The following is a 22,836-nucleotide window of genomic DNA, read 5'->3' on the forward strand; positions in this document are numbered from 1 at the left end:
AAGTACCCCTTAATCATTTCTCGTTAGTCCAGGGCCGATATTTCACACGATCCAGTAACATTATCCTCGTCTGTTTGTGTTGTGATAACATTGCGCAAACACCTTGAACCACGATACTACAAGCACAAACAGAAGCATTAATCAGAAAGATATCTTACAAAAGAACAGCATTCGTGTTCTACACAATAGCCTCTAGGGTGCATGGATCCGACGATATGCAATAGTATATGGTAGCAGAAAATATGATGCTTCTTTTCTGCTTCTAGTTGAAGCTAAAGATAGATATGAAGGGGAGAACAATTATTTTTTATTGGAATCGGTTGACAGTTGGACTCCATGGGATTTCCACGATTTCAGCACTTCACCATGGAAGAAAATGCAGAGAGCAGCAGCGTGTTTTTTTGGCTCCCACGATCGGCCAAATGGTGACGGTGACTGTCGCAATGGTGGTTCTGGAAAATACACTATAAAACTTTTTAATACCATTAATGTAGTAAAGGTGAATTGACAATGAAAATTACGGCATATTTACTGATGAATTCCTGCTTATGTTAAAGTAACTTCAACATGCCACAATATAGTAAAGTGCTGGCTATGGAGGCTACCTAATGGTTGCACTTGAAACTGTAGACAGTAAGAAAGCTCAAGTCGCAACCATACCACATTATGGGCAACTGATGACGCAGACATCGTAATCATGACTATGGTCAAGAGGGAAAAAATATTAAACCCTCCACTGTACAACTTAGGCACTGATTCTTTCTTCAGCTGGTTGTTTCTGGCTGAAACTCTGCAGCTGAATGCAAAAAGGAAGAATATTTTACACGTGGTTCCCGTGAATTAAATAAATAGAGTGTAACTAAGCAATAAAAAAAGACAGCACAAATAAATAACTAGGCCGTTACGTGCCTAAAAGGCCAGTTTTTGAAACATGCATGAGATGCTGCCCTTTAGCACATAGAAAATGATAAGGTGAATGAACTGCTAACTAGAGATTTTTTTTAGCATTATGAGCATGGCGTAACGTATCCGTGAAGTGAGGAAAGGCTCAAAGGGCAGGCATAAGTGCTCGTTCATTCACCATATGTGACACAAATCGAGCTTACGTACTAACAGCGACGCTGTAAAAAAAAAGCACGAGAAACAAATACGTTTACCTCCTTTGACCTACCTGAGCTAAGCACTCAACCATATGCACTCTGTCACATGCATACTATGACTGCTTTTCTGCAAAAATATTTCTGACGTGATATTCGAATTATCGTGGGGAGCAAACGCCGATTGGTATCTTCTTCATTTACGTGAAAAAAATGCGGAACCAAAAACAGATGGTCACGCCCGATGTCCCAGGAGCTGCAAATCTAAAAAAAGAAATAAACTGTCACACAGCCTCGTGCTGCCTCGAAAAATATGCTTCAGGTGCTATGCCTGCAGCGTGAACAGTTGAATTGCAGCGACAAATGCTTGCACACTTCCGAAACGTTTTATCGACAACGCTGCGGACACTTTATGAAAAACGCATCAACGTTGTGTGCGTGCATGCAAGAATGGTTCATTCACCCATATTTTCGTTCCTGTTACATGGATAAATTATAACGGCTCAGCAGCACTCGATCTTGAAAGTATACAAAGCAACCCATCGGCCGTTCCATCCATTGACTAATTCGAAGTCAATGAGGCTAGGTAACAATATACACACAACCATTAGCACCCATAATACCAAGGATTAAGAACGCTAACAGAACAACAAATTACGTACGTGCAAACAAAGAGCAGCAAACAAAGCGGCCGCCCATTTTTTTGTTGTTCTTTGTCAGCAATGCCCTATCCAATCAGCTGTTGAGGTGGGCTGGTTGCAAGACTTCAAATACTGCTCCCACTTGATCTCTCACTCAAATAGTCACAGCGCCAGCGTTTCTCAGCTTAAGTTGTGCATTTCGCCGTGTTCTCGTTTACTAAGGAAGACCAATAAACGGAAACACATAGGTGTCTTAAAGATTGGGCTTTGTCTAAGTACAATGGCGAATATGCTCGATAACAGAAAATTGTCGGGTGGTGTATTTCACTCGAGACGTGGGCGCGTTTACGAGGCGTTCCTCGGCGGACCAAACATAGATCAATGTTCATGAAACGCGAAGGCGCCTTGAGTGAAGGGAGGTCCGTCACCAAGAAGTCACTGAGTCGAGGGGAAGCGTTGAGTGAAGGGGCGTTTTTTATTACGGGGTAAGCAGCAGAACACCTGAGAAATGATTGGGGGAACGAAGAACATGGGTAATCTGCTCAAATTAAGATTCCGCGCGCAGCGGCGAAACATATCGGCAGAGAAAAGCGTTATCAATAAAAGAAACACACAGGCCCCAAATTATAAGACGTAATCATGAGCCCCCCTTCAACAGTTGCATCACGGTGCTTGTTTTTGACATTTTAGTGAGCTGCGGCCATCTCTAAGAAAAGCTGACGAAGCATCGCCTTAATGTTTACGTCCAGAAGGATGACAACAATGTGAAACTGAAGTGTGGCTGAAACATGGCCTTGCACAGTTGGTCATGTGGGTCGTGGAAACCCCAGAAGGCACTGTCATCAAGAGGCACACAGTTCAGTGCACGCGAGATCATCGAGGCCTTCGCGACTGTCACGCACAGCCTATCTGTGTCAGCACGGAAATGTTTAAGTCGCGTGAGAAGGATATAGCCGTATGTACTTTACTAAATTTCCTCTCCTGCCTGCCCCCCTTGTCCCCAGAGCGTACATTAAATCGCTAAGTAATAGCGCCGTCATTTCTTGGTCTATGTCAGTTTTTTTGCGACGTTCTTTTCTGCCTATCGTTTTCGTCATTTTAAGATAACCTTTAGTCGGAAGACAGAGCCTGTGTCTTCCGTTTCCTTGATGTTTTCGGCTAATTACATTGTTTGCCTAGTATATCTCCAATCAGTCGGTGCGTGATGAGGTTGAGCGTCGCGTCTGTGAAAGCCAATAAAATAGAAACTTAGTGAGGGCTTGTTCGTTCCGAACCTCACTAGGAAATAATTGTGTTTCCCTTATTAAGCGACGAATGCCTTCACACTTGCCTACGTGAAGCACTGTCTACTTTTTATGGTAGTTGCTTGATATGTTTGAAATGCTATATTTAAATTTTCCCAAAGAACGATTCCTGCACAACTGGAACAGCAGCGCTGTAGTCTGGCAATAGAAAACTGAAGAAAAAGAACACGAGAGGGTAGCGGATATAAAGGTAAATGACCCGAGAGCTTGCAGGAAAGAACTGACGCGCGAACTGATCTGAACTTTGTACTAAGATTTATCTTAAAGAAACTCAAAGGCGACCTTCAATGAATCGTGCATATAGTAAGCAGCTAATAAAAACAACACCACGACGCATTCATATAGTCGACATCAATTAATGTGCGAGTCTCTGCGCAAAGCGTTACGAGCACAAGACGCAGCGCTTGTGTCATGCGCTGTTTATTCTACCATCGTTTACTTTTGCAAAGAAATATCGTCGCCAACACTGCAGTGCGCTATCTCGTCGTGATTATCGCCTTTAATGTGCGAAGTTCTGCATCATTTTATTGCTTGTTCACAATGTGGTGTTTTCGCGGCAGAGCATAGAAGCATTCAGAGGCTGGAAACCTGCGTTGAATGGTAAGTCTTCTTCTACGCTAATTGCATCTCAATTTCCACTTGCCACGTCAACAGATATTATTGAACAAAACCCTTCTAAATCTAAAAGTCACTAATAAACACACGACAAGAAGCGACAATGTGCTCCTCTGGAATAATGACTGACGGACCTTTACGTTCATTTTAAGTGCTGAACACCGACATATTAAAGTGTATCACGGACGGTATACACTATATAAACATGTATGGGGTGACTGAAAGGCAGCGGCATGGTCTTTCAAGGGCATTGCCCCAGTCGCTCAACGCCTGACATTTGAAACGCTTAATAGGACAAAAAACATTCTTACCGCGCTTCTATGCATACTAACAAGCCTGATGCCTGAGATAAGTACAGAGATATTGCATGCCTTAGCAAAACTGAAATAAAAACGTCTAAGGATTCATTCTTCAATACCACACTACCAGGAATTCTAATTAATCCCAAGCAATTCTGTAAAATAGTTAACCGTGGAAAGTCAAGAGCTCAGCCTAACTTACAGGACGCAGGCCAGCAGCTCTCCCCCGTCAAGACCGCTAACCAACTTAGTAAGTCATTTGCCAGCGTCTTTACTACTGAATGGAACATGCCCCCATCTTGTATGCTGCTTCATTCTCAGTGTGTTAGTATGCCGAATGTTGTTGTGAGTCCGGAAGGAGTTTTAAAAGCGACACACCTTCCTAATAAGTTAAGTCCTGGTCCTGACGTTATATGCTCTAAATTACTAACAATTACCGCTCCACACTAATCTGCTTTTCTGTGTATGCTTTTTCAGCAATCTATACATGACAGTACCTTGCCATATGACTGGAACTCGCGCACGTCATTCCCATCTACAAATCCGGTAAACGCAAAGACTGCGGTAACTACGGACCGATATCGTTAACGTAAATACCATGTAAAATCATTGAGCACATTCTTTACAGTAGAATCACGCAACATTTAGTAAAAAAAATCTGCTGTTTCCGAACTAGCATGGCTTTCAGGGAGAGAAATCCTGTGAAACGCAGCTTTTCGAACTCATCACAGATATTCACTCGGTTATTCACTCATTAGGCCAGATCGATGTTGTGTTCAAAGATTTTTCTAAAGCATTCGACCAGGTTCCTCATTACATGTAAAACTTCAAAAGTTTAATCTTAATGAATGCATTTTAAGTTAGATTCATAATATTTTAACCGATAGATCGCAGGCTGGTTGATTATGGCTGTCCTACTTGATAAGCTTGCTTCACCTACTGCTGTCAAATCTGGAGTTCCTGTGGGGTCCGTCTTAGGCCCACTATTATTCGTTTTGTACATTAATGATCTTCCCAATAATATCTCGTCGCAAATTCTTCTTTATGGAGATGACTGTATCTAGTATCGCCAGATAATGAACCTAACGATTATCTTCTTCTGCAGGCTGATTTGACTAAATTGCCATGGTGCGACCTGTGGCTAATTTAAAAGAACGTTAATAAATCCAGGGCAATCACATTCACTACACGTCGCACGTAATTATCATTGTTTTATAATATCAGCAATGCTGCCATTGAGCCGCCAAATTAGTTCAAATACCTTGGTGTCATCCAGTCAACTAACTTAACATGGAATCAACACATAAAATACATCACCAGCAAGGCGAGTAAAACACTTGGACTATGTAAAACACTTCACATGGCTACCCCTCACGCAAAGCTTCTACTGTGCAAAACTCTAGTCAGACCGCAGCTGGAATACACCTCTATTATTTGGAATCTGCACCAAAATTTACTTTGCTGGAACTCAGCCCTCGCAATAAATGCGACTAACGACAGAATTCACAATTTAAAACTAATATCCTAACTTCCGTGGCTTTTACCGTTACGTTGGCAACGTGTACCCTAACGTGTTGATCCAATCTGCATAGAAGTCGGCGAAAGTAAAACTTGTTTTTGTTGGAATCAACATCAGTTTCGCTATGCATGTGGCTGGCGTTACGGTTACCATGTTGTTAGGGGGCTACTGTACCCTCTGGTCCTTTTTGCTTCGACTGTGCTTATTCATGAAGTTTGGAAACACTGCATTCTATATGATGGCCGTTTTGAGAGACGAGCAATTTTGATGGCAAAGAACGCGGGAAATTTCGCCTTGGCTCGACAGCTCGACATCAGTGATTCGCGGATGACGGCACCAGCGGGAGGCTCTCTTTAAATGCGAGACTGGTCGGAAGGACTCTTCTGACCTAATAGTGCACTGGTACCATCCCCAAATGAAATGGTTATGTGGCCTCTTCCGAAGGTACCGTATTTCCTCTTAACTAATGCGCTTTTTTTTTTTCGATAGAACAGGTCCAACAATCGCGTATGCGTCAGAATCGAGTACGACCCTAAATCTTCATTACCATATCGTCATTCGCATTTCAAAATGGTAGCCTCGTACGCGCTTAGAGCCTAGCGCCCGTAGCTTACTCCATGTGCTGTAGTATGTGTGCTTGGTCCGCAGTCTGTCTTCACGTTTACTCTTTTTGTTTCTGTGAGAATGTAACTGCCGACTGTGAAGACACGCTGAGTTGACCACGATGCCGCACTTAAAAGAAAAGTGATCACGTTTGTGGAGACAGAAATCGGGTTGCATCACGGGCGTTTGGAGTTCCCGAAAATTGCGTGCGGGACTGGCGCACCAGGAGAGGTGTTCTACTCCAGCAGCGGCTGCGCACGGCGCAGCCGTGTGGCCCGTATCTTGAAAGCAATATGCGATGGAGACAGAGTCTTTGCATCTAGGCGCACCACGCTGTATCTTCGTTGCTCAGTTCACGCTGAGGTGAGAGGCCACACAAAGGTCAACTCGCTCACTCCTGCTACTGCACTTCTTCACTGCAACATTTTGATGAAGTTTCCGCAGTAATTGAGTGAGACGTGTTCTTGTTTGTGTGTGTGCACGCATGAAACCATGCTTGTTACAGTTAGTAAGCGAATGTTTAAAAGTTCATACAGCCGATAAAATTGATATCCATACTTTTCGTATAGGTGTCTACAAATTAGCTATCGATGTTTCGCCACTCGGACGAAGCTTCGACCTTCCTTTTTATTTATCGCAGGTTTAGTGCATTGGGAGTAAATCGTTGTTTTACCAAACGAAAGAAAGTTCTTTTTATGTATGAAAGAATGAGGTGCAGGCTACTGTATTTTTTTTAGGTAACAGCAAACAGGTGTGGCTTACATTCGATTGTGCATTAGGCTAGAGTAAATATGGTACTCCATCTCAGACACGCTGAAAGATGGCGTGATCTCCTTCGATCTCTTATAGATGTAAGGTAGTTTCACTTTAGCGAGACTCGGCTTGTCTTGGCACTGATAACGATCTTGGCACAGCGTCAAAAATACAAAAACACTTGTCCGGGACGCTTTAGGTGCCAAGTCATGCAAAATTTTGCAAAAGTGGAACTGTCTAAGAAAGGGATTGCACAAGAACGCCGCCCAAGGAAAGCTGTCTCCACCTGAGATGACGACAATATTTGAATAGAACTTGTTTCCCAATTGTGATTTCTCGAATAAAGGTGCCATTTATTCTCCCGTTATTCTCGCGTTACATTTGTGGTTTTATTTTGTTTATTTCGCGTGACTGGGAAGCATACCGTCGTAATAAATTGCGCTCTTGTTACATTAAAGTAAATAGGGTATGTTGAGATCTTCACTTGAGCAATTTGAAATGAGCCCGCTATTGTAAAGTATAAAGCAAGAGCCTACAAAATATTTACATAAAAATTGGAGGACTCTTATGCTTCGCTTTTAGGAGTGGAACACGACAGCATTCAAATGTCCTTGACTGCTTTTCACGCTTCCTGGCAACTGCAGCACATGTAACCGTAAGGTTTACTGGGAAACGCTCGCAGCAAACGCTATGCACGAAGGCAGGCTTTCTGGTAGAAACGCAGCCTCTTGTGTGGGCCGCGATGCGGCGGAGGCGACCGCCATCTGGAAGTGTTTCGAACAAGTCGGCGCGCCACTACGTGGGCTCCCAGATATTCACATGCCGGCACGGGCAAATGGAGGACGCCATCGGCAGTATATGAAGTGCAGAAACGCTGGAAAAAGGGTTTGAGTTTTCGCATAACCAAATTGTGTTTTCTCCTATATTCAGATTACAATCCGAGAGCTATCGCAACTGTAGGTTGTGTACTTTACGATTTTTCTACGTATTTTAGCTGCAGAAATACAATTAGTTCAGTAAGTTCCTTGCGCCACATGTAGGGCCTGGGTATTAGAGGTTTGAAAATATTTTTGCCTAAACGACATCTGACGCCGACGCTGAGTTTTCTGCGACACGTGCTCCTTAACGTTGTCGCGTTAAAACAGAACAAAGCTGGGGAAAAGGAGTTGGGATAGTCAGAATGCAGGTGGAGGGAAGGGACTTTGTGTGTCCTTGTTTCTGCATTAGGAAGAGCATTTGCCTACTCAAAAGCAGTGGTTGGGCACTTGCTACTCTATTTCACCATAAATATATGTACCAGAAAATACATATGGGCTACCTTTGAACATTTGTACGCGCTTATTTTGCAGTACCCATACAAATTATCCTCGGCAAAGAGCTGACGAGAGCTTTCTTATACTTTTGTACAGCCATAAACCAGACAATATAACTGACAAGATACACATGCTCATATGTGCCTTTCCAAAGAAAGCTGCACGAAATGCTAACCAAATAAATATTTCAAATGCAACTTACAAACAGACGGCACAACTTTTTGTTGGTCGCATTTGACGGGAGCACCTTTGTGGCTGTGTGGTGGCTTTTGCGTTTATCGCCCCCATTTCCTCGGAAGGATGTTTTGTCTTCTTTCTCATGTTTCTAAATTTTGATCGCAGTCCCAGCACCCACGACTCCTCTAAATGATTTTTAATGAGAAGACAAAAACCAGTTTATTATCACAAGTACCAAAAGGAAACAAACGGAGCGGCTACGTGGCAGACACATATTCATAAACTGTACCTAAACGGACGCTACATGACCTGTTATTACTACTTGCAGATAGGCATGAAGAAAAAGCAAATTTCTTCTATGTACATCCCGTCTACAATAAGAGAAAAAATAATAAATGCTGCTAAATGTCATTATGGCTAGGAAGAATTGGGCACACGACGTTAAGGGACACAACCACAATGTACTTTCCAGTGTGCATTAAAATGCCTAAAGTTCCTTCTGTTCAGTGGTCCACAATATTCCTTGCATGAAATGAAGTGCGGTGGGGGAGGCCCTTGTGTTAAAGCTTTGTCCTAAGCAGTTATCTCAAAGTAGGACAGGCATGCACTGCTAATGCTTTCCATTTGAACATAAATTCACAAAGGTTCAGAAAGAAAAACAGGCATGCTGATGCCCCTTCATGCAGCTGCATTTACGTTGGGCCAACCTACCGTTGCCTCAACGATCTTTCTTGCAATGTACTGAAAGAGATGTGGCTATCATCTGCTTGACAGCTGTATAATTCTTGGCTGAAGCAAGAATCAGATAACTAGAGAGATTACTGAAGCATGAAATTAAAAAACTTGGTGAAATATTTCCCGAGAATACCAACACAATATACTTAAATTTTATATGTCTTCATGTGTTCGCATTTTTTTGTATTGCACACAGATATGTTCAGATTATAGTAAGGTTGGCAGCGCATAGAGTAATAGCAGGGCCGCAAGTTTAAAGTGTTGAACGTAGTGCCTGTATGTACATGCCCTTTTTCACGTCTGTGTCGAGTTCATGCTTCTTACTCAATCTTATCCTGAACTTAACGTTACAGCGCAAGCACCTAAGACGAACCACAAGAGGAAGACACGACACACAGTGGCGCTGACGAACAACCTCTTTATTACTTCGTCGTCGATGCATATATATACCTAGGCCACACAACCACGCAGGCGCAGAGAATACATTACTGACATCTGCCAACATATGAAACTTATGACTTATGACAGTGAAATTCGGCATGGTGCCTCATACGTGTCGTGCGCTGCCGGCGTGGTTTATGGCATTCCACTCTCATGTCGTAAGACGCACGTTGGCCAGACAGGATGTTGCGTCAATGAGCGACTCAGGGAACATGCACAAAAAGTAAACAAAAATGTAGATAGAGGAGCGCACCTTGTTGCGCATATAAACTCTTGCAGCCATAGTGAGGCGCGACTTGATCGGACGTGTATTCTTGGCAAAAGCAAGAATGAGCATGCGCGGCTTTCCTCAGAGGCCCAACACACAAAAAGACAAGGCAATAATTGCATCAGTGACACGTCTTTGTCCCTGCACCCATCTGAATTTGAATTCCTACGTTTGCGTACGCGATAAGTTGGCAGATGTCAGTAATGTATTCTCTGCGCCTGCGTGGTTGTGCGGCCTAGGTACATATATGCATCGACGACGAAGTAATAAAGAAGTCGTTAGTCAGCGCCAGTGTGTGTCGTATCTTTCTGTCGTGGTTCGTCTTAGGTGTTTGCGCTGTAACGTTAAGTTCAAAACTACGTACCAACTAGGCCCAAATGAAGTTTTACTCATTCTTATCGCATCTGGTTTCTATGACCAGGCAACTAGTTTTTCAAGCACACTTTGAAAGGAACATTATCATGTTTCAAAACATGACATCACATGTCCATACTACTATAAGGGTGAATCAGCATCATACGGACAATGCAGTAGTCTTCGCAAACCTAGGATGTCAGATGTGTCTCTAAGAACAAGGAAACTGAGCATACACAATTTTGCGAACTCACTTTGTGTGGCCAAAATGGCCAAACATATTTGACATGGTCCCGCAGCCTAAAGATTATGTCACTCTTTGTGATCATTAATGTCATTTTTGTTTTTAGTATGAGTATTGCACATTTTGTATTGAGTATTTTCTATGAGTAAATTATCAGAAAGCAGTCTTTTTACACTGCTGAACATACATTAAAGCTATGAGCATTACCAGCTAGATCTTTAGGGGGACGTTAAAAACAAACACTAAGTACGTTTACACTTATAATGTATTCTTGAAAGGTCTAGTTTTATTTATTCTATGACAATAGGTTTATTATTACAAGAAAATTAAGGTCACAGTTTTATTATATTGTGCAGCAAAATCTTTCCGCTGGTGCATTGGTGCGATTTTCAAGTAGTTCCTTGTATTTAGGCTTGAATGAGACAGTGAAAGTTCTCGAAAAGTGACATGTTCAATCTTTGGCTCCATTAGGACATGATGTAGTCCATTTTTAACGACAAAGAATTAACTAGGGCCTTGCAGATGCTACTAAATCCATGACACTACGGCATTTGGTTTGTAGTAACCCAAAGGCCATTTTTCTCCTCATTTTCTGGGTTACCAAACTGCTTTCAGCAGTAAAAATGTGGCTTTTGGTAGCGTAAAAGACCCATTTACTAATAGAAAAGAAATCATTTTTCTCTCTAGCATCCCTTTAAAGAAATGATGGGAGGGCAATTAAAAAATCCACATTTGTACTATGGAAGTCATTGTAATTCTTTATCAACCTTGAGGAAAACATCACCTGCTTAATGGTTTAAATTACTATGCAGCAGTCTAGTAGTTATTCTTATGTACTAGGCGCGAACACACACAGAAACAAGGAAGGAGATGGGACAGGGCACCTGTGCCGTCTCCTTCCTTGTTTCTGTGTGTGTTCGTGCCTAGTACCCAATATGAATTGTGACCAACTCGCCCAACAAGATGTCCTTTTAAGTGTAGTAGTTCTTTGCTTTTTACCGACCTTCCATTGCTAATAAAGACTTTTTGTCTGAGCATTGAGTTATGCATGATGCACTGTTATTGTTGCCTTTTTTTCAGAGGCAAACCTTTTTCTTTTAGAAGACTTCGTGGCCTTAAAGAAGCAATAATGATGGTGTTAGTTCAGGGCCACCGGGAGGATCTCTCAACATTATAATACAAAATTTCTTGGTAAGCTCGGGGGCAGATATGGTGTAGTGAAACAGCACAACTACCTCAGGTAGCTGAACTGTAAGCTTGACCTTTTACGTAGGCATGGCACTGCATTGCACATTGTTGTTAAATCCCCACCCCGTTCTATCAAGTAACATTCTAATAGTAACTTTCCAAAGTTACAGTAAATTAAAGGTGGCAATATTAGGAGAGCAGATAATTTATAAAAGCCGTCATTCACTAAAGGCACATTATAGCTATACTATAAAGACAAAGAGACCTACATTAGGTACAATATAAAATCAAGAGCATTAAGTAATACACGGAAAGATAAAGTCAAATCCTCATTCCCCTCTGGTCCTCGATGTCGTCCTTCAAGTGAGGACATCTTGTGAGGAGCCTCTCCACTGCAGTTCTGTAAAGAAGCTTACTGGGCAGCCTATAAGGGAATAAAGGAATAGTCATGGCATTAGGAAGGCATTACTAATACATCAAATATATTATCAAAAAGTGCGTAAAAGTGTCCTACTGTATTCAAAAAGACATAAGCAGAGCCTTTAATAAATACCTGCTACCCTCTAACACAGACGAAACAGGCCTAAAGATAGATACACCAGTTTGGCCGCACTGCAGCCGATGTCTGTCTTGATAGCTGTCCGGATTCTTAAGAGGATGAGTTTTAGTGCCTCCATCGACCTGCGCTCTTCTGTTTCGGCGAGCGCAGACTTGAGCTGGCGGTGGAAACGCTCCACCATGCCGTTGCTAATCTGGTGGCAGGCGATTGTTCTGATGCGAGAAGCACCAATGAAACACGTAATGCAGGCGAAAAGTGATGATTCGAACTGCCTTCCACGGGCCGTTGTTATTACAGATGGCGCACCGAAATGAGCAACCCAGTGGTGCAAGAAGACGCAGGCAACCGGGTCAGCTGTGATATCCGCTATAGGTATGGCCTCCGTCCTGTGCGTTAAGGTACGGACACACTGGCGGCAAGACACGCGCGGCACGCCGCCGGTGGCAAGAACGCCGCGCGGCAGAGAGGCCACATCGGTTGTGCGCGCGGCGGCCGCCGCGGAGTCACGTGACAGCGCTGATCTCGCCTTGTCTCGAACTGCGCGAGCATAGGCGCGATATCGCGGTTGTTGCGCGCTTTTTTCTTGCTCGGTTAGCAGATACCGCGCTGATCGCGCTGATTCCTGCAATGGCAGATGCAGACGACGATGTTCTGACGACGATGAGCGTTTTGGTCATAGTGTGTTCTCTGCTGTTGCGATGGCGGCGCGCGCGAAAGGCGCGCAGACGAAGCACTAGCACTGTTTGTCGCGGTTGGCTCGGAGCGCTCGGTCGTCGATCGTGGTTCCGCCGCCGCCGCTGGAAGTTAACTTCGGCAGTAGCCAAGAGGTGGCGCTTAGGAGAAAGCCCGGACGTCTCTCATTGGTTCGCGGCACGCGGCAAGCCGCCGAAAATGGCTCCTCGACCCATCCTCTGCGCGGCAGACCAAACCGGTTCCGCGGCAGGTTTTGCGGCACGCGGCGCGCCGCCGGCGGCGTGCCGCGCGCGTTTTGACGCCAGTGTGTCCTAAAGCCCCTCCATCCACGCGCCACCGCCGCTTTCTTAAGTAGCGACAACCGCCTTTTCCCCTCACACCAAATCCGGTTCCGGCATTTCCGCTTCCGGCATTTCCGGTTCCGGCATGTCCGGTTTTAAGATTTCCGGTTCCGGCGTTTACGCTTCCTGGAGTTGCGCTGCGAGAATTTCCACTCTGATTGCAGACGATGGTGAGACGCCCGTGCTTAGCAACCGGTGCTAATTTGAGTAGCTCGCTCTAGCCATTCCACCAAGCGTCATTCGTGTGCATCTACGTGCTTGTTTGCGTATGCTGCGCCCGCACGCTTTGCCTGTCGTCCCCTTTCTCTGACAAAGTGCGGAGAGCCATGGGCTGGGGCACAACACACGAACACAATTCGCCGTACACATCTGCTCGCGCCACAACACTAATTCGCCGTACACCTTCGCACGCGTTACAACACGCGCGCACGCACCAATTCACTGCACACCTCCACTCATATCGCACAAGAAAAGCACACTTGTTTTCACCATGTCACTGAATGCCCTCCACGCAAATTTGAACTTGTTATATTTCATAGCTTCACGTCATTGCAGTTCTTCACGCAGTGCACGCACTTGGGACGTTCGTTACCTTCGATCTGCCGTACGAAACAAGTTCAACCTCAGAATCAACAGCATAAACTCTATGCGTCTGCCGTACAAATTGGCGTCGCGAACTCCTTCACTAAAGTCCCTCCATACGTGCTGGCTGGAGGGGATGTATGCGTCAAAACAAGAATTCAAAGGGGACAAGCTGTTGTATTCCGCTGAAGTAGTAGTTTGCGGTCGCTGTTTTCCAAATGCACGAAAAACGGGAGCGGTCTCCAAGCACCCAGGCACTACATTCCACTGTACGTTGTCTCTCATGGCACAACTTGTCGCAGGTTGACGCGAAGCAGCGAACACGACCAGATCGCCGATTACAGTAGGCGGTGGTTCTTGGATGGAATCGCATTAACAGTTTCAACCGCAGCTGGTGCAATTAAAGCCTCTCCGTAGACGCGAAAGTAAACAGCGCTGAAAAAACATAGGGTCACTTCCACTCGGAACAGGAAGCTGAAGCTACGTAAGTTCCGCTTGACGCCGGAAGCTGAGGGGGTGAGTGGGTGAGGAGCGTGGAGGAGGAGGGCAGGTTGGCGGTACTTAACCTGGTCGGCGGTGACGCGTGGATGTAGGGGCTTTAGTGTGTCCGTACCTTTAATCTGTCAATGCACGTCGGTAAAGAGGCATTCTCTTGACAAGGCGGCAGAGGTCCGACAATGTCGAGGTGTACGTGGTCGAAACGCGCGTCTGGAGGCGCGAACGTTGTCAATAGGGTCACAGTATGTCGATCAATTTTGGTATGCATCCTCGTGCCCAGCAACGCACGTGTCGGTTGATACCTGGGCAGATGAACCTTGCTGTGAGCAACTTTTGCTTAGCTTCGATTCCAAGATCCGATAGCTTGTGAACAGAAAGGAAATGCGGCGATGTAGATTGGCAGGCACGAAGGGGCGTGGGTTGCCCGTGGAGGTGTCGCAGAAAATCTGGTCGCCTGATCCCGGAATCTGCATCCACTGTAGCTTGAGGGCCGTTTTTGTTGTTAGGAGGATTTTTAGCTGTTCGTCTTCTCTTTGGGCTGCCGCCAGCGCGTCGAAGTCAACTGCTTCTGGAGCGTTGGCGACGTTTATAGCGCTCCGCGACAGGGCGTCAGCAACGACGTTGTCGCTCCCTTTTACGTGGCGGATGTCCGTCGTTAACTCGGAGATGTATGCCAGTTGCCGAAGTTCAGGGGCCGTGTGCGTGCCACCGTCCGAACGCATAGAGCGGAGAGTATAGGTCAGCGGCTTATGGTCAGTTAAAATGAAGAACTCGACGCCTTCCAAGAAATGCTGGAAGTTGCGTATACTCGAGTAGACGGCCAGCCGTTCGCGCCTGAAGGTGCTGTAGCGGCGCTCAGTAGGTGTCAACATCGTCGAGAAGAATGCAGTTGGGTGCCATGTGCCGTTGCTCAGCTGCTGCGGCATGGACCATTAAACACTGGTGAATTCCTGGCCGTAGGTATGCCAGGAGAGCCGCATTTGCAAGGCATGCTTGCTTTGGTTGAAAGCCCTTTTTGCTTCTTCGCACCAAGGCAGGTCATTCGAAGATCCTTGCGTTGTCTTGAGCAGTCCGTGAAGCGGTTGTATGATATGGGCGCATTTAGGCACAAAACGGCGGTAGACGTTTAGCAATCCGAGAAATTCATGTAGTTGTCGCTTCGTGGTTGGCAGTGGAAAATCTTGTATGGAGTGCATTTTAGATGGGTGTGGCCGTACTCCCGAGCTCGAAATGATGCGGCCCAGAAATGACAATTCAGGCACGCTGAGTTCATTCTTGGCCGCATTGACGACAACGCCGTGCTCAGATAGGCGCCGAAAAACAATCCCCAGGTGCTCTTCATGTTCTTCTGGGGTGGCGCTCGCGATAAGCAAGTCGTCCAAGTAGGCGTGACAAAAATTGAGGCCCCCTAGAACACCTTCGATAAACCTTTGGAACGTTTGACCCGCGTTGCGAAGGCCGAATGACATGCGCAGGAATTCGAATAGACCAAAGAGTGTAGTGATAGCAGTCTTTGGGACGTCTTCCGGTGACACAGGTATTTGGTGGTATGCCCGCATGAGACCAATTTTTGAAAAAGTTTGGCTCCATGCAGACCTGCCAGTATGTCGTGAATATTTGGCACGGGGTACCTGTCGGGCGATGTGACACTGGTCAGCCCTGGATAGTCCCACAAGGACGCCAGTCACCCGATGATCGCTTAGGTACCATGTGAAGGGGAGGTGCCCAAGGACTGGAAGAAGGTTAAAAAATTAATTATGGGGTTTTACGTGCCAAAACCACTTTCTGATTATGAGGCACGCCGTAGTGGAGGACTCCGGAAATTTCGGCCACCTGGGGTTCTTTAACGTGCACCTAAATCTAAGTACACGGGTGTTTTCGCATTTCGCCCCCATCGAAATGCGGCCGCCGTGGCCGGTATTCGATCCCGCGACCTCATGCTCAGCAGCCTAACACCATAGCCACTGAGCAACCACGGCGGGTGGGATGGAAGAAGGTTGGATGATACCCAACTCCAACATATGCTCGAATTCCTGTCGTGCCACCACCAGTTTCTCAGGCGACAATCGACGTGGTCGAGCGTGAACCGGTGGTCCAGTAGTAGTAATGTGGTGAAACACGTCGTGTTTTCCTGGGGATCCCACTTGGCGCTGTGCGTCAGGTCAGAAAATTCGCTCAGTATGGAAGTGAAACGAACAGGGCCTGCTGGCTTAATCAGCGTAGGGCTAAGCGGCGTATGTCTTGAAGGCTAGCCTTTTACATCGTTTTGTGACACAGGGTCCTGTAACCTCCGTTTACGCACGTCGACTAACAGTCCGAAGTGGCTCAGAAAATCCGCCCAGAGAATGGCGAATTTCACGTCAGCTACTATGAAAATTCTGCGTACCGTTCTCTGCTGGTCCCGACTGAGGGATAGGGAGCGGTTTCCATACGTCGCGGTGACCGTGTTGTTGACTGCTTGCAAAAGCGATGTGTTCGGGCGCTTTCGGTCCGCGGGCGATGCTGGAAGTACGCTCACTTCGGCGTCTGTGTCGACGAGGAAGCGGAAACCGCTGTTGCGGTCGGTTAGGAAAAAAGACTGATGAGCGATGTTCTTACATGGCAGAAACTCTGGTCGCCCTCAGCGCCTGCTCGGGGCGTTTCCCGAGAGCTCGCAGGGTGGTGCGCATTTGCGTGCAGCATTGCAGAACTTGCGATGGTACCAACATAGTTTTTGGCGTTTCATAGGCGACTGCGGAGCAATATGACTGGTTGAATTCACGAGACGCGAGATTTCGTTCTTCATCTCTTGAAGCTGCTCATGTGGAGACGGTTGGCTTGTGACGGCCGCGACCGATGTGGGAGCTACCACTATGAGCTTGTCGGCTAACTCGGCCAGCTTAGATAGATCGTTCTCATTTGAGGCAGTCATGACTCTTCCGACGTTCGGGGGGTTTTTCTGTAGGAATACTTCTCGGAGCAGCAGGCTGTCAAGACCATCCACTTTGCTACCCAATAATTGCTGCATATGACGGAGCAGCTGGCTTCGTGTCCTGTCGCCGAGGTTGGCTTTGTGGAGAAGCTGTTGTAGCCATTGGCTTTCAGGGGGCGTGATCCTGCGAACGAGTATGGCCTTCAACGCCTCGTAAATGTTGTATGCTGGGGAGGAAAGTAGCAGGTCTCGAATTTCGCTAGCGGTTGATAGGGACAGACTGCTCACCACATGATGGTATTTCGTTGAATCTGCTGTGATGCGCTGTGCAGCGAATTGTGATTCTACCTGAATTAGCTACCATGCAGGGTCCGCAGTCCAAAACAGAGGCAGTTTGACGTCGATGCCGGAGAGTGCCGGAATTTCGGTGCCTTGAGGTGTGTCCATAGCACTTTCTGCTCGTCCGGGCCACCATGGTAGTGCGGGACGCGAGTGCTACTGTAAATCAGCAGAAAGAAGCGAGTGATGCGTCCCTGAAGAACAAGCAACTGACTTTATTTTTGTGTTTTTTCAGCCTCTACGGCTCGGTTGCACACCCTCGCCCCACTTCCCTTTCCCGCGCACTCCGCGATAATATGTTCAAAAGGGGAAAGGGTGTCTGGCGGCTGCTGTGCGACCGTGAGGCCGCCACAAAGGTAAGACGTATCCCTTTGCGGGTAAAGGTCATTAGTTTACATTTATCGGTAATAAGAGACATGTTCCAGCGTGGGCCTCAATGACATATGTGAACTCGAAACTAATGGTATCAGCCTTAATGGAGCAATGATTAGGGGGTCACTATTGCTTGTGAGTGGCGACAATTTGCCAAGCCACCAGCTTGGTGGTTTCCGCGAATACTTCTCGTCCGGCTACATTTTCCGCTTTTGCATGTCTTCGAAAGAAGAGATAAATGAAAAGTGGCATGAAAGAGACCTTAATCAGAATAAGGCAAATGCATACACATCATGTTGAGCTAACAAAGCAGGATCTAAATCTTTCCAATGCATATGGTATGGCGGGTCAAACTTCTCAGAGTTCACTAGTTTGATGTAACCAAAGGCTTGCCACCAGATGTAATGCATGATCTATTTTAAGGCATCATTCCATTTGTCATGAAGTATGTAATATTGGCTGAGCCATTTTGCTCCACATTCCTTTTTAATGACTCCTCGCATTGTCTGTGTGAACAGATTTTTGTTTTTCAGTTGTCTGGATATTCGGGTCAAGCTCAGGCCAAGAAAGGTACCAATGTCTTCACATTTCTCCAAAAACAAGGTGGGCAAGGAATTTCACAGTAATCTGGTGGCTGAGCACTATGCATAAAAGAGTATTCTTGGGGCACCGTGAGTGACCCCGTGCCCTACCATCCTGACGTGTTCATATTTAACGATTGAACCTAGTAAGTGGTCCTTTCACGGAGCAGGAATTGTAATGCAAGTTCGCTGAGCAAGTGACTCTAGTACGAGAAAACAATTCCAGAAAGCAAGGTGCGGGGAAACTACGAGGGTTAAGAATGTGCCATATTTTTCTGACTATAAGTCACTTTTATTTTTCAATAATTTGCGTCGATACATATTGTGTAATGGTAATAGGCGCAAGTTGAGAAATGTCGCTCAAGCCAACTTTCTCACAAGGGGACATGTCTTCATCAGGGCAGCAGCTGCTTTACAACGGCGCAACTTATGCAGCCATATATATGCATGAAACCATCCAAGCTACCACGTCTAAAAGGAGATTTTTTTTTCCTCGAGCAAACTATGTGGCAGAAATAGTATCAGTGATGTGACTACAAGGTCTCATAAATCTTAATAAGAAGCAGACGACCGGGATCTAGCGATAGCACCCGTTCAAGCAGCTGATCTTTTTGACAGCATTGGAGGACAAGGCCTCATATGGCTTCGAGTGAAGTACAGTAATAAAATTGTGGTTATATGCACTTAACCGGAGCATTTACGGATTGTAAAAAAATTGTTTACAAAAATTTGCTGCCCTAAAATCGGCAAATACTGCATTTTGAGGTAAGTATATCAATGTGCACAATTGCGCTTCATGTTGCCTGAGGTAAAACAGGCGCATCTTATACAGTGGTATGAATTTTGTATTTTTTTCTAAACTCGCGTGAATGGGGCGGTATGCAAGTTGAAGTCAGGGAAATGCAGCAGTCTCTATGATTCTAATCCACCGAGCTCATAAGCCATCATGAATATATTCATGGGATAGTGTATAATTTACTGGGTACAATAATATTTCTGACTAGGTGCAGGTTAAATCCTTAGTGCAGGTTAGATGCATCTCGAACAGTTATGTTGTGCAAAACAGGCTTATCTGGGAGCTGGCTGTGTAGAATTGAGTTTCACCACAGAACGTGCCCACTACATGGGCGTGCTGTGGCTGCAAAAAGGACTGGTCACTTTTTTTCATTTGGATGTCAATTGCTCACAAAAAAGTGCATAAATGTTCGTAGAGAAGTTTGCTCAAGTGTAGACAGATGGTCAAAGCTTCCTGTCTGTGATTTCATCTTGAGTATCACTGCACTAAAAGCTAAAATGACTCTCGTCCATGTTGTGTTTGAATTTTTATTGGACTTTATTAACCTACTGTGAATGAGGCATACTGCCACACATGGCAATAAAGTTTAAAATAGGCGCGATACAGACGTATGCACTACTGTGTACCAGAAAAAAATTCAACCAATTCTTTTTTTTTCATATTTCTGCGGTCCGCTCAGTAGAAAGGTGCCGTATTATAGCACCTTTGAAAAAGATATCTTTTCCAGCTCGCTAGATATTGATATTTGCCAAGCAGCAGCAGTAGTTGTATGAGGACGAAGAAAATACGGTCGCAACACACGAGCTGATTCTAGACTAAACGTTTATTCAAAGAAAACAAGTGTAAACAATAATGACTACATATTATCTACAAAGCTTGCGTGGCATATAAGCATGCTTCAAAAGTATCTGTTCTGGACAAACTTCCTGTGATGAAGGGCTCATAGCAAAAGTTTGAGGCATACCACACGCTTTCAAGAAGGCTAGACATAAATGCTTGTGAAATCATTTAGACGTTTGTTTCTGCAGACTAGTTAAGACTTTGCAAGTTATATGTGATAGTGCCCAAGCTTATGGAAAATATTTATTTATAAGAGTCATGCAGAGTACGATCAACTTCTTCCAGGCTGTAGTAGTTTCCACTGCAACCATTTTCCACCGACAGGTAAAACCACCGCATTGTGTATTCCGGGAGCTCTCCCTCATCTTCATTACTCTGCGACAGGTCACTGTGTGCGTACTTGCATGCATGAAAGATGATTTCATCTGTCGTTGCAAGTGTTTGCAGCTCCTTCATAGGTATACCGGAAAGCTTCTGCTGGTCCAGGGCCAGAACGACCGACGTAGAGTCCACTGCTATTGCTGCATGCTTCAAAGGCTTTAGTAAATGGCTTAGTGCATCAGAGCTTGAAATAATTTTACTCGGTTTGCGCTGCAGACGTTATTTGTACGCACCTAGCGTGATGGTCCATGTTTCCTTCCAAGGTGCTGCCGGTCAAGGTGTTTGCCGGTCTGTCTTTAGGAGACGCAACAAAGGATGATGGTCGGTAATAAAGTAAATTTTCTGCAAAGCAGGCAATCAAGGAATCGCCTGACGATGTAAACGATAGTCACTGTTTCTCACTAGATTTAGAAGTTTTTCTTCTTCGCTCAAGGTCACCGTTTGTGAGCGAATGACGACTGATCGATAGTCTTTATAATTGTACTGGAGAAGAGCTGCGCCAACTTAATATTGTGAAATATCCCATTTTGAGTACACCTCTTTGCTGGACCGAAGGGGGTACAGTTCTGGTCCGGAACACAAAGCATATTTAGCATATTCGAATGCATGTTCCTCTATTGCTCCTCATGACCATATTGTTCTGTTTCCCAAAGGTATATAAAGAAGGGCCAGGAGTGCTATAGGCTTGGCAAAAGTTTGTTGTGCAATGTTAACATGCCCAGATACAACGGAAGAGAGAGCAAGAACACGAAAGGCGGGGAGGACAACCAGACGAGCCCTCCGTTTGCTACCCTACACTGGGGGTGACACTCTGTGGGGCCGCAGTAAGCCTTACAGTCTCGCTGTTCATTTTCATTGCGTTCCCTTCTACTGCATTCATTTTATGGCCTAGATACGTCAGTGCAGCCTTGTTTATCTGTAAATTGTCGTCAGAAAGGTTGGCGTCATCTTCTTTCAATCTCTGCAACACAGCTCGAAGGAACGCGTTCTGCTTCATTGGATGTCTCATGTAAGAAAACATTGTATGCCTATACCCTTCTTCAATGCCTTTCTTACAATACTGACTCGATTGTTCTCTGGAATATGGCGCACGCCGAAGGAACTTCAAAAGATATCTTGCTATAACTAAGCAAAACTTTGTGTGTTTTAAGCATCGTAGTTTAGACAAGGCAAAATTACCTCGTAGCGAACCTGGCACAAAAGCCCATGAGTACGAAACATAGAGGCTCCTTGGTGGTTCATGGAACTTAGCGGCATCTTTGCGACAAAGAAATACTTCCGGCGGATTCGAAAACTAATGTGACGCCGTATATGTTAAAACAGAAGCTACGTCATTTCGTTTACAAAGGTGCGAAGCACGTTTTCGCGGCATTACATTGGAGCTTTATATTCAAGTGCCTCGAATTCGAATGGATGGGCGTTTCGCGCTTTCTACGTGGAAAGCGATGCAGTGTAAGGTCAGCCGTACGGGTGTCGACTTTCCACCCCGCAAGAAAATATACTTTATTTGGAGGCCGACGACAGCTTTGGGTGTATAGTGCTAGTCGCATCGGCGGACGCCAAGCCCGACGGGCAGTCAGCTAGACGAACACAGCAAAAGTAAACAATTATCTGGTGGTTGCAGCTCACTACTTTTGACTGAACACGCTTTAGAAAGGATAAAACCACCGGCGCTACCAAATTCACACAAACGTTGATAAGTAGGACAGCAAACTAGGAACGGGAGCGCATTTTAACAGGAAAACTTTATTTTTTTTTAATGCGAGGGTAAATGCCTCAGGGCACACAGGGGTATGGGATGGGGGTGAATAAGAATGATTAAATTAATGAAAAAAGATTAGCTAATCTAACGAAGTCCAAGAGGGATCGATAATGTGGTCCCTGCGTCCAAGCAGTGTAATCACTCGGATTATGCGGCGAGAGTTCCGCTGCTGCGAGGTGCCGGAGCCTCGTCGGTTTCAGTGCAGGGTAAACCCGCAGCAGGTGGTGGATGTCGACTTCCGCATTTCGCGACTTGCAGAGTGGACACCCAGGACAAGGATATAACGGGTGAAAATGTGGCCACTTCCTAGTCATGGGAGGAGTGAGGGCAACCCCGACACTGATCATCCGAAGCGCAAGCTCCTCTGCATGGGTAAGACCACAGGGGAGGTTTACCGCACACGGAGGTATGAGAGCACGTGTGCAGCGCCAGAGGTGCTCCTTACTTGTTAAAAAGAGGGTGGCATTATCTAGGTGAAAGAGTTGAGGCAGTGACAATCGAGAGGTCGCTAGACGGGTCGCAGAGCCCGCACCGCTTTGGAAGCTTAGAAGGTCGCGTGGGATCCACTCGACAGATATTGGCTGTGGGATGCGTGCCGCCAGGAGACAGATCTGTTGGCATATGTCAGCG

At 45.6% G+C, this 22,836-nt stretch overlaps 1 long non-coding RNA gene across 2 annotated transcripts in view; it reads right to left on the reverse strand.

The window, feature by feature from the left end:
- Positions 1-285: 285 nt before the first annotated feature.
- LOC129383506 (uncharacterized) overlaps positions 286-22,836 on the reverse strand; it is a 66,298-nt gene continuing 43,747 nt past the window's right edge. For both annotated transcript variants that reach the window (XR_008611400.1, XR_008611401.1), the window contains exons 2-3: positions 8,347-8,504; positions 286-464 (exon numbers count right to left, since the gene is read on the reverse strand). This is a non-coding gene — a long non-coding RNA (uncharacterized lncRNA). The remainder of the gene's footprint in view (positions 465-8,346; positions 8,505-22,836) is intronic.

Source organism: Dermacentor andersoni, chromosome 8 (assembly GCF_023375885.2).
Source record: "Dermacentor andersoni chromosome 8, qqDerAnde1_hic_scaffold, whole genome shotgun sequence".
NCBI classification, from domain to species: Eukaryota; Metazoa; Arthropoda; class Arachnida; order Ixodida; family Ixodidae; genus Dermacentor; species Dermacentor andersoni.